The sequence below is a fragment of the Taudactylus pleione genome, unplaced genomic scaffold, assembly GCF_031769625.1.
Source record: "Taudactylus pleione unplaced genomic scaffold, aTauple2 ptg000635l, whole genome shotgun sequence".
In the NCBI taxonomy this organism is placed as follows: domain Eukaryota; kingdom Metazoa; phylum Chordata; class Amphibia; order Anura; family Myobatrachidae; genus Taudactylus; species Taudactylus pleione.
In genome coordinates, this window is record NW_028285037.1 from 1,651,797 (window position 1) to 1,662,241 (window position 10,445).

Sequence of the window (10,445 nt, forward strand, 5' to 3'; positions counted from 1 at the left end):
ATCCGCCACTGGTCAGGAATGCCATCATACCCCCAAAAATGTAAATTTCGGGGGTTTGACTGCATATCTCATATGCACGGAATGCGATGGGTAACTCCATCTTCAGAATGTCGCCAGAGGGACTCCTAGGTAATAGACCCGGACGTTCCTCGTCTTACCGAGAGCGGTCCCTTGTGATTATCTTCATGCATACCGGTGTAGTTAATGCCGGCATTCATGCGATGAGTGGCGGGACGTATCGCATGCAAATTGTGATGTGTCATGCATCCCGCTCTAGGTGAGGAAGGACTATGATGACATCATCACCCATTGTCACAATGATGTAATCACAGCCCTGCCTCCTTCAGTTACTGCCGATGGGGACTAGTAAGTTTGTTTGCCCCTTTGATCTTCTGCAGTGCTGAGGATTAATGGGTCTTATCCTTAGCAATAATGGAGGAAATGTATCGAACCTTCTAAGAAGTGCCACAGAAATGAAACCGCTTTCAGGTAACACGTATCGAGTATAGTCTATAAAATGTGAGGTAGAAGGTGACGGGTTGCTGTGTGTAATTCCACCACTTGCCCTCTCTTTAGAAGATTTGATAAATTTTTCCCTAGGTAACAGCTATTCCGCGGTGTAAGGCACAGTCAACGCCCGTGTCTTGTACCATATGCCCTCGCACATCCAGGGCGCGCAGGAACCAATGAGAGAGACAGAGTTTCCTGATGTCTGTGTGGGAGGTTGGGGCTTATCTGCAGCATTCGGATTAAACCACATAATTTGATATCAATAAAAGTTTGATACAGTTTATCTATCACATTTAGGAAGGTGAGCGATCCAACAACGAGAGGACTTTTTATTTCTTTTTTATTTACCTATGGATAAAGATCATCCGGTTCCAAAGGTTGACACAAAAAAATTAAATCAACACAACTTTTTTAAACTGTTTTTTCAACATTTTTCAAGTTAGGGTGGGGGATAGACACTTGTTAGGCTGCCATAGGGAACGTGTAGGTTAGACACTTGGGGGATGGTTAGGATTAGGCTGCCGAAAGGAACGGATAGGGTTGGGAACCATGTGGAGGGTTAGGCTTCTGGAGGGAATGGATACGGTTAGGCACCAGGGGGAGGGTTCAGCTGACGGAGGGAACAGATAGGGTTAGGCACCAGGTGGAGGGTTAGCCTGCCGAATGGAACAGTTAGGGTTAGGCACCAGGAGGAGGCTTGGGCTGCAGGAGGAAAATGGATAGGATTAGGCACCAGGTGGAGGGTTAGGCTTCCGGAGGGAACGGATAGTGTTTGGCACCAGGTGGAGGGTTAGGCTGCAGGAGGAAAATGGATAGGATTAGGCACCAGGTGGAGGGTAAGGCTACCGGAGGGAACGGATAGGGTTAGGCAGCAGGTGGAGGGTTAGGCTTCAGGAGGGAACAGATAGGGTTTGGCAACAGGTGGAGGGTTAGGCTGCCGGAGGGAACGGATAGGGTTAGGCACCAGCTGGAGGGTTAGGCTGCCGGAGGGCATTCGATAGGGTTAGGGTTAAATTGCAAAAAAAAAGTCAATCATTTTTGCATCTGCCATTTGTGTGTTGACCATTTAAGCCTGTTGACTTTCTGCACAGTAAGCTATTTGTCAGAAGGACTTCTGGGTCACAGACTCGGAAGTCCCATATTCGCAAAGGATGCTCTTAGTGAGAGAACTGTCCTTTATGAGAGAACTACCGATGCAACCAACTCTACATAGGTGACAAAATGCCATTTGTTATTTTTGTTGCTGGGTGCATTTTACAGTTCCGCTTAGACGCCAGTTTCTTCCATTTCTGAATGATGCCCATGGAGAGGGTGGTAATGATGATAATAATAATATTTATAACCGGCGGATGGTTGGGTTTCGAGAGATGTTATGGAGCTGTGAGGTGTAGATGTGGATGTCACACTCTCTTATCTCCATTTCCAGGTGACGCATCGATCTGCAGGATCAGTCTGCTGGGAACAGGATCTGGCGGAGCAGAGAAAGAGTCGCCGCACCGATCAAATTGGGAGCAAGATTGCTGGTGACCTATAGGAGCAGCTGGGCTGTTCCAGGCTGTGTGACCAGAGGACTATATCTACCATATAGCATTGTGCCAAGGACTGACCGGACCTGTTAGAGAGCGGCCCGTGTTATATATAAGCGTTTATACTATAATGGACATAGGTTGCTATGGGCCGTGTCCCATCCGAGGTGGTTGGGATTTTCAGTCGGTGATGAGGACTCTTATAATCTAATAAACCTTCTTCATGTTGGTATTTAAGATGTTATCTGTTATCCACATAAATTCCCGTCGTTGCTTTGTATATACAGTAAGAGATTCTCGCTCCCTGGTCTACGTGCAGTACTGTCCATCTGGCTGTATGTGTGATCAGATCATGGTCAGGGAAGGTAGAGATTCTCGCTTCCTAGCCGCAGCCTACGTGCAGTACTGTCCATCTGGCTGTATGTGTGATCAGATCATGGTCAGGGAAGTTAGAGATTCTCGGTTCCTAGCCGCAGCCTATGTGCAGTACTGTCCATCTGGCTGTATGTGTGATCAGATCATGGTAAGGGAAGGTAGAGATTCTCACTTCCTGGCCGCAGTCTACGTGCAGTACTGTCCATCTGGCTGTATGTGTGATCAGATCATGGTCAGGGAAGGTAGAGATTCTCGCTTCCTAGCCGCAGCCTACGTGCAGTACTGTCCATCTGGCTGTATGTGTAATCAGATCATGGTCAGGGAAGGTAGAGATTCTCGCTTCCTGGCCGCAGCCTACGAGCAGTACTGCCCATCTGGCTGTATGTGTAATCAGATCATGGTCAGGGAAGGTAGAGATTCTCGCTTCCTGGCCGCAGTCTACGTGCAGTACTGTCCATCTGGCTGTATGTGTGATCAGATCATGGTCAGGGAAGGTAGAGATTCTCACTTCCTGGCCGCAGCCTACGTGCACTACTGTACATCTGGCTGTATGTGTAATCAGATCATGGTCAGGGAAGGTAGAGATTCTCGCTTCCTGGCCGCAGCCTACGTGCAGTACTGCCCATCTGGCTGTATGTGTAATCAGATCATGGTCAGGGAAGGTAGAGATTCTCGCTTCCTGGCCGCAGTCTACGTGCAGTACTGTCCATCTGGCTGTATGTGTGATCAGATCATGGTTAGGGAAGGTAGAGATTCTCGCTTCCTAGCCGCAGCCTACGTGCAGTACTGTCCATCTGGCTGTATGTGTGATCAGATCATGGTCAGGGAAGGTAGAGATTCTCGCTTCCTGGCCGCAGTCTACGTGCAGTACTGTCCATCTGGCTGTATGTGTGATCAGATCATGGTCAGGGAAGGTAGAGATTCTCACTTCCTGGCAGCAGTCTACGTGCAGTACTGTCCATCTGGCTGTATGCGTGATCAGATCATGGTCAGGGAAGGTAGAGATTCTCGGTTCCTGGCCGCAGCCTACGTGCAGTACTGTCCATCTGGCTGTATGTGTGATCAGATCATGGTAAGGGAAGGTAGAGATTCTCGGTTCCTAGCCGCAGCCTATGTGCAGTACTGTCCATCTGGCTGTATGTGTGATCAGATCACGGTCAGGGAAGATAGAGATTCTCGCTCCCTGGCCGCAGCCTACGTGCAGTACTGTCCATCTGGCTGTATGTGTGATCAGATCTTGGTCAGGGAAGGTAGAGATTCTCGCTTCCTAGCCGCAGCCTACGTGCAGTACTGTCCGTCTGGCTGTATGTGTGATCAGATCATGGTCAGGGAAGGTAGAGATTCTCGGTTCCTAGCCGCAGCCTATGTGCAGTACTGTCCATCTGGCTGTATGTGTGATCAGATCATGGTCAGGGAAGGTAGAGATTCTCGGTTCCTAGCTGCAGCCTATGTGCAGTACTGTCCATCTGGCTGTATGTGTGATCAGATCACGGTCAGGGTAGATAGAGATTCTCGGTTCCTGGCCGCAGCCTACGTGCAGTACTGTCCATCTGGCTGTATGTGTGATCAGATCATGGTCAGGGAAGGTAGAGATTCTCGCTTCCTTGCCGCAGCCTACGTGCAGTACTGTCCATCTGGCTGTATGTGTGATCAGATCACGGTCAGGGAAGATAGAGATTCTCGCTCCCTGGCCGCAGCCTACGTGCAGTACTGTCCATCTGGCTGTATGTGTGATCAGATCATGGTCAGGGAAGGTAGAGATTCTCGCTTCCTAGCCGCAGCCTACGTGCAGTACTGTCCATCTGGCTGTATGTGTGATCAGATCACGGTCAGGGAAGATAGAGATTCTCGCTCCCTTGCCGCAGCCTACGTGCAGTACTGTCCATCTGGCTGTATGTGTGATCAGATCTTGGTCAGGGAAGGTAGAGATTCTCGCTTCCTGGCCGCAGCCTACGTGCAGTACTGTCCATCTGGCTGTATGTGTGATCAGATCTTGGTCAGGGAAGATAGAGATTCTCACTTCCTGGCCGCAGCCTACGTGCAGTACTGTCCATCTGGCTGTATGTGTGATCAGATCTTGGTCAGGGAAGGTAATGCTAGCTATACATGCTGTGATACCACAAAGTAAATGGCCCAAACACTGCTGTCAGAATCGGTAGGATAACTATCAATCGTGTCCATAGATGCAGCCAGAGGGTCAGCTCAGGTGACCACTGTCGGCCCGTACGCGTGGTCAGTGCCTGACAGGCTGCAGGGATGCCGGGAGCCATCACACACACCAAGGGATGAGCGGCTATATCTCATCCAGGGTGAGGAGAAAGATCACATGGTGAAAGTGCCCAGAGCAACCAATCGGCTTCTAACAATCATGTTATAGGCGGTGCTAGATACATGACAGAAGCTCTGGAAGGTTTGATGCATCGTCCCTCCAATATGGCCACCTACAATTGGCAGGAACATCTACTTCTCATAGTGACACCCTTCCTATGTGGTCTGCATTGGGACAGACTGACTGGCCATATCCTCTCTAAGAGACAGACAGACTTCCCATCCTGTCAGATAGGGTAGATCACAGGTTCTCAAACTCGGTCCTCAGGAGCCCAAACAGTGCATGTTTTGCAGGTCTCCTCACATAATTACTAGTAAATAGTTAGCTGCACCTGTAGATCTTTTAAAATGTTTCAGTGAGGAATTAATACACCTGTGCACCTGCTGGGTGACCTGCAAAAAGTGAACTGTGTGGGGTCCTAAGGACCGAGTTTGAGAACCACTGGGGTAGATCAATGGTTCTCAAACTCAGTCCCCCACACAGTTAACGTTTTCCAGGTCACCTAGCAGGTGCACAGGTGTATTCATTGCTCACTGACACATCTCTCAGGTCACCCAGCAGGTGCACAGGTGAATTCATTACTAACTGACACATTTCCCAGGTTACCCAGCAGGAGCACAGGTGTAATCATTACTCACTGACACATTTCTCAGGTCACCCAGCAGGTGCACAGGTGTAATCATTTCTCACTGACACATTTCCCAGGTCACCCAGCAGGTGCACAGGTGTAGTCATTACTCACTGACACATTTCCAGGTCACCCAGCAGTGTACAGGTGTATTCATTACTCACTGACACATTTCCCAGGTCACCCAGCAGGTGCACAGGTGTAATCATTACTCACTGACACATTTCCCAGGTCACCCAGCAGGTGCACAGGTGTAGTCATTACTCACTGACACATTTCCCAGGTCACCCAGCAGGTGCACAGGTGTAGTCATTACTCACTGACACATTTCCCAGGTCACCCAGCAGGAGCACAGCTGTAATCATTACTCACTGACACATTTCCCAGGTCACCCAGCAGGTGCACAGGTGTAATCATTACTCACTGACACATTTCCCAGGTCACCCAGCAGGTGCACAGTTGTATTCCTTACTCACTGACACATTTCCCAGGTCACCCAGCAGGTGCATAGGTGTAATCATTACTCGCTGACACATTTCCCAGGTCACCCAGCAGGAGCACAGGTGTAGTCATTACTCACTGACACATTTCCCAGGTCACCCAGCAGAAGCACAGGTGTATTCATTACTCAATGACACATTTCCCAGGTCACCCAGCAGGAGCACAGGTGTAATCATTACTCACTGACACATTTCCCAGGTCACCCAGCAGGAGCACAGGTGTAATCATTACTCACTGACACATTTCCCAGGTCACCCAGCAGGAGCACAGGTGTAATCATTACTCACTGACACATTTCCCAGGTCACCCAGCAGGAGCACAGGTGTATTCATTACTCACTGACACATTTCCCAGGTCACCCAGCAGGTGCACAGGTGTATTCATTACTCACTGACACATTTCCCAGATCACCCAGCAGGAGCACAGGTGTATTCATTACTCACTGACACATTTCCCAGGTCACCCAGCAGGAGCACAGGTGTATTCATTACTCACTGACACATTTCCCAGGTCACCCAGCAGGTGCACAGGTGTATTCATTACTCACTGACACATCTCCCAGGTCATCCAGCAGGAGCACAGGTGTATTCATTACTCACTGACACATTTCCCAGGTCACCCAGCAGGTGCACAGGTGTATTCATTACTCACTGACACATTTCCCAGGTCACCCAGCAGGAGCACAGGTGTATTCATTACTCACTGACACATTTCCCAGGTCACTCAGCAGGAGCACAGGTGTAATCATTACTCACTGACACATTTCCCAGGTCACCCAGCAGGAGCACAGGTGTATTCATTACTCACTGACACATTTCCCAGGTCACCCAGCAGGTGCACAGGTGTATTCATTACTCACTGACACATTTCCCAGGTCACCCAGCAGGAGCACAGGTGTAATCATTACTCACTGACACATTTCCCAGGTCACCCAGCAGGAGCACAGGTGTACTCATTACTCACTGACACATTTCCCAGGTCACCCAGCAGGAGCACAGGTGTATTCATTACTCACTGACACATTTCCCAGGTCACCCAGCAGGAGCACAGGTGTATTCATTACTCACTGACACATTTCCCAGGTCACCCAGCAGGTGCACAGGTGTATTCATTACTCACTGACACATTTCCCAGATCACCCAGCAGGAGCACAGGTGTATTCATTACTCACTGACACATTTCCCAGGTCACCCAGCAGGAGCACAGGTGTATTCATTACTCACTGACACATTTCCCAGGTCACCCAGCAGGTGCACAGGTGTATTCATTACTCACTGACACATCTCCCAGGTCACCCAGTAGGAGCACAGGTGTATTCATTACTCACTGACACATTTCCCAGGTCACCCAGCAGGTGCACAGGTGTATTCATTACTCACTGACACATTTCCCAGGTCACCCAGCAGGAGCACAGGTGTATTCATTACTCACTGACACATTTCCCAGGTCACCCAGCAGGAGCACAGGTGTATTCATTACTCACTGACACATTTCCCAGGTCACCCAGCAGGAGCACAGGTGTAATCATTACTCACTGACACATTTCCCAGGTCACCCAGCAGGAGCACAGGTGTATTCATTACTCACTGACATTTCCCAGGTCACCCAGCAGGTGCACAGGTGTATTCATTACTCACTGACACATTTCCCAGGTCACCCAGCAGGAGCACAGGTGTAATCATTACTCACTGACACATTTCCCAGGTCACCCAGCAGGAGCACAGGTGTACTCATTACTCACTGACACATTTCCCAGGTCACCCAGCAGGAGCACAGGTGTATTCATTACTCACTGACACATTTCCCAGGTCACCCAGCAGGAGCACAGGTGTATTCATTACTCACTGACACATTTCCCAGGTCACCCAGCAGGTGCACAGGTGTATTCATTACTCACTGACACATTTCCCAGGTCACCCAGCAGGTGCACAGGTGTATTCATTATTCACTGACACATTTTAAAAGATCAACAGGTGGAGATAATTATATCACTTGTGATTCCGTAAGGAGACCTGGAAAACATGCACCGTTTGGGGTCATGAGGACCGAGTTTTTAGAACCTGTGAGGTAGATGGAGAGGATTTGTCATCTGGTAAATCTAGGACGTAGTTATATGACCGCCGGTCATAATCCTGACGCCGGAATACAGAATGCCGCGTGCCCGATCGAGGTAAGTAGGGGAGTCCGTTCTCTTAGCCGGGGCCATTGGTGGAGGAGTTAGGTTTAGGGGGGAGGTTAGTGTAAGGCACTAGGGGGGGAGGGTTAAGGTTAGGCACTGGGGGGGAGGTTAGGGTTAGGCACTAGGGGGGGTTTGTTAGGGTTAGGCACTAGGGGGGGAGGTTAGGGTTAGGCACTAGGGGGGGAAGGTTAGGGTTAGGCACTAGGTTGGGAGGTTAGGGTTAGGCACTAGGGGGGGAGGTTAGGGTTAGGCACTAGGGGGGGAGGGTTAGGGTTAGGCACTAGGGGGGGAGGTTAGGGTTAGGCACAAGGGTGGGAGGTTAGGGTTAGGCACTAGGGGGGGAGGTTAGGGTTAGGCACTAGGGGGGGAGGTTAGGGTTAGGCACTGGGGGGGATTAGGGTTAGGCACTAGGGGGGAGGTTAGGGTTAGGCACTAGAGGGGGTTAGGTGTAGGCACTAAGGGGGAGGGTAAGGGTTAAGCAGTAAGGGGGGAGGTTAGGGTTAGGCACTAGGGGGGGAGGTTAGGGTTAGGCACTAGGGGGGAGGTTAGGGTTAGGCACTAGGGGGGAGGTTAGGGTTAGGCACTAGGGGGAAGGTTAGGGTTTGGCACTAGGATGGGAGGTTAGGGTTAGGCACTAGGATGGGAGGTTAGGGTTAGGCACTAGGATGGGAGGTTAGGGTTAGGCACTAGGAGGGGAGGTTAGGTGTAGGCACTAAGGGGGGAGGTTAGGTGTAGGCACTAAGGGGGGAGGTTAGGGTTAGGCACTAGGGGGGAGGTTAGGCACTAGGGGGGAGGTTAGGGTTAGGCACTAGGGGGGAGGTTAGGGTTAGGCACTAGGGGGGGAGGTTAGGGTTAGGCACTAGGGGGGGAGGTTTGGGTTAGGCACTAGGGGGGGAGGTTTGGGTTAGGCACTAGGGGGGGAGGTTAGGGTTAGGCACTAGGGGGGGAGGTTAGGGCTAGGCACTGGGGTGGGAGGTTAGGTGTAGGCACTAAGTGTAAGGGTTAAGCACTAAGGGGGGAGGTTAGGGTTAGGCACTAGGGGGGGAGGTTAGGTGTAGGCACTAGGGGGGAGGTTAGGGTTAGGCACTGGGGGGGAGGTTAGGGTTAGGCACTGGGGGGGAGGTTAGGGTTAGGCACTGGGGGGGAGGTTAGGGTTAGGCACTAGGGGGGAGGTTAGGGTAGGCACTAGGGGAGTGAGGTTAGGGTTAGGCACTAGGGGGGGAGGTTTGGGTTAGGCACTAGGGGGGAGGTTTGGGTTAGGCACTAGGGGGGGAGGTTAGGGCTAGGCACTGGGGTGGGGGGTTAGGTGTAGGCACTAAGGGTAAGGGTTAGGCACCTGGGGGGACGTTAGGGTTAGGCACTAGGGTGGGTGGTTAGGCTTAGGCACTAGGGTGGGAGGTTATAGTTAGGCACTAGGGTGGGAGGTTAGAGTTAGGCACTAGGGGGGGAGGTTAGGGTTAGGCACTAGGGGGGAGGTTAGGGTTAGGCACTAAGGTGGGAGGTTAGGGTTAGGCACTAGGGTGGGAGGTTAGGGTTAGGCACTAAGGTGGGAGGTTAGGGTTAGGCACTAGGGTGGGAGGTTAGGGTTAGGCACTAGGGTGGGAGGTTAGGGTTAGGCACTAGGGGGGGAGGTTAGGGTTAGGCACTAGGGGGGGGAGGTTAGGGTTAGGCACTAGGGGGGGAGGTTAGGGTTAGGCACTAGGGGGGGAGGTTAGGGTTAGGCACTAGGGTGGGAGGTTAGGGTTAGGCACTAGGGGGGAGGTTAGGGTTAGGCACTGGGGGGGATTAGGGTTAGGCACTAGGGGGGAGGTTAGGGTTAGGCACTGGGGGGGTTAGGTGTAGGCACTAAGGGGGAGGGTAAGGGTTAAGCAGTAAGGGGGGAGGTTAGGGTTAGGCACTAGGGGGGGAGGTTAGGTGTAGGCACTAGGGGGGGAGGTTAGGGTTAAGCACTAGAAGGGGAGGTTAGGGTTAGGCACTAGAGGGGAGGTTAGGGTTAGGCACTAGGGGGGAGGTTAGGGTTAGGCACTAGGGGGGAGCTTAGAGTTAGGCACTAGGGGGGAGCTTAGGGTTAGGCACTAGGGGGGAGCTTAGGGTTAGGCACTGGGGGGGATTAGGGTTAGGCACTAGGGGGAGGTTAGGGTTAGGCACTAGGGGGGGTTAGGTGTAGGCACTAAGGGGGAGGGTAAAGGTTAAGCAGTAAGGGGGGAGGTTAGGGTTAGGCACTAAGGTGGGAGGTTAGGGTTAGGCACTAGGGTGGGAGGTTAGGGTTAGGCACTAGGGTGGGAGGTTAGGGTTAGGCACTAGGGGGGAGGTTAGGGTTAGGCACTAGGGGGGAGGTTAGGGTTAGGCACTAGGGTGGGTGGTTAGGCACTAGGGGGGAGGTTAGAGTTAGGCACT